Consider the following 2,606-nt stretch of genomic DNA (forward strand, 5'->3'; position numbering starts at 1 on the left):
TAACTCAAATAACATGTTAAAACAACCTTTACTAACAATTAAACAAGTCTCAAATGGCAATTATATCAAATTAATCAAGTTCATGAATTTTGCAACTAAAAAGTCCACTTTAATCTTCAAAAATCATGTTTAGGATTAAAGTTTGGATCATTTAGCTACCTAAATATGTTACACTACTCAATTTAGCAATAATTCATGACAAAAATCGGCCATAACCTGTTTATATCAAAAAGCCCCAAATTTCTCAAGAACACAAACCCTAGATTTCTAAAATTTTTGAAGTTTTTGGCTTCAAATCATGTTAAATAGCATCAATCTAGGTTATACATGCATAAAATACTAACAATTTAACTCTAATTACACTAGAAATTAACAAAATCAAATTATAAAAAATATAGCTCAAGAACACTTAAAATCAAATTTAATGAGATTTAGGGGTGAAATTGTTACCCTTTTTGATAAACTCTTTATCAAATTCATGTTTAGAGCAGATTATAGCGAGAAATTTGGTTGAATTTGGTGAAAAATGGTGAATTTTAGAGAGAATTTTGGGGTATTTTCGTGGGTTTGTGTGTGTGTTTTGATGAAGAACAGCTCGCTGAGAGCTTTTGTTTCTGGCCAAAATTCCAGGGCCATGCGATTGCATGGCTGCAAAGGCCAAACTCCATGCGATCGCATGGAGTCCGGGAACAGTGAATTTTCCTTTTTTTTTTTTTTTTTTTTTTAGAAAAACCTTATAATTTATAAAACATATAATTAATAAAATTTTAAAAATTTGTTTCTTTTTAGGATGAAGGCTTTTCGGATCGATGTCCTAGTCCGTCCCTCGACAAAATTTTAAAATTTATCAATTCAAAGCGCGGTTTTAAAAGTAAAGATTTTTGGGTTTTTTTTTTTTTTTTTTTTTTTTATGTTTTTGGCATACTTTAATTCAATAAGATTAAAAATAATGATAATAAAAGTTCTCATCCCTCCCTTGGGTAGAGCAATTTCGGTTCAACGACCTAGTCTTCAACTCACGACGAATTTTAAAAATCATATTTTTAACTTAGCGAAATAAAGTAAATTTTTGTTTTTAAATTCACACCAAAGTTAAATTTAAAATGCATAAAATTAAAAATTCATATTATTATTAAAAATTCACACCAAACTTATATTATATTTTTGTTTTTATATATACAAACTTATATTAAAAATATTAATTTTTCAAATATTTACAATTTTAAATATATTGATTTAAAAATTTTGCAATATTATTTTAATATTAATTTTAAAAACAAAGTAAAAATAAAATTAAAAATCTTTTTGGTCTTTTATCCCACTTTAATCAATCAAATATTATCAAAAATATATGCCCCTCTTTTCGGTAAAGTAATTTCGGTTCAACGACCTAATTTAACTCATGACGAATTTTTAAAATATTTTGGGTTGATTGATTAAAGATATTTATACCTTAAGAATAAACGGTAAATTTCGCAGTGATGTAATAAATTTTTGTATGATATCAATAATTTCGGTCACAAAACCTAATTTTATTGAGTACCAATTTAATACTTTATAGCGAACGATTTAGCATTTATTATCAAAAGGTTAAAAACAATAAAAAATAAAAATAAAAATTGAAAACTGTACAAACTTACCTGTGAAATAGAATTCTTAGTGACCTGCTTTAGCCCACTCATAAGATAGTTGGACTAATTGATTTTCCATAGCTACATAGGCGTAACCTCGAGCATTTAATGTTTTTTCTTCTAAACATATGAACGGTCCGTCTCTGCATAAAGTAACAAATTCGGTATTGGAATATGTCTGATTCGTCGAGCATTTTCCTTCGTGTGACCATTTTCCGCATTTGTGACATCTTTCAAGGTGTTGTGCTCTTCTTTTCGCTGCGGATTTTGATTTTCCTTTACCAAATTGAAACTTATTATTTTCGTTTCTGGATTCTTTTCTTACTCCGTCCAATTTACCTCTGATTAATGATACTATTTCACTTGGAAGGGTGTCATTATTACGTTTAGTGATCAAAGTGTGTAGCATTAGACCATGGTTTAGTTCACATGAAGTCTTCATCTCGTAAAACCTAAAAAAAATAAAAATTCAGAATGGGGGGAGAAGACTAGTTCTTTAGGGTCTGCTAGGGAAAGACCATTCGGGTTCCATTCTCGGAAACCACACGAAAACAGAACATCTAACTCTAACAGAAATACATATTATCCTTTAAAGACTTGATTCTCCCCACACTTAGTTAGCTGTGGTGTCGAAATTGTGATTAACTTCGTTGTCGACTTCCATTGGACTATCTATGTAATGTTTAACTCTGTGACCATTAACTTTAAATTCAATCCCATTTGAATTTATTAACTCTATTGTTCCGTATGGGAAAACTCTTTTGACTATGAATGGTCCAGACCATCTTGATTTCAGTTTTTCAAGAAATAGCTTAAATCGTGAATTGAAAAGAAGAACTTTATCTCCTTCTTTAAATTCTTTTGAACTTCTGATTCTTTTATCATGCCATTTCTTCGTTCTTTCCTTATAGATTAACGAATTTTCTTATGCTTCAAGTCTTAATTCTTGTAATTCGTTTAGTTGACTTAATCGTA

This window comes from Rutidosis leptorrhynchoides, chromosome 7, assembly GCF_046630445.1.
Source record: "Rutidosis leptorrhynchoides isolate AG116_Rl617_1_P2 chromosome 7, CSIRO_AGI_Rlap_v1, whole genome shotgun sequence".
Taxonomy (NCBI): Eukaryota; Viridiplantae; Streptophyta; class Magnoliopsida; order Asterales; family Asteraceae; genus Rutidosis; species Rutidosis leptorrhynchoides.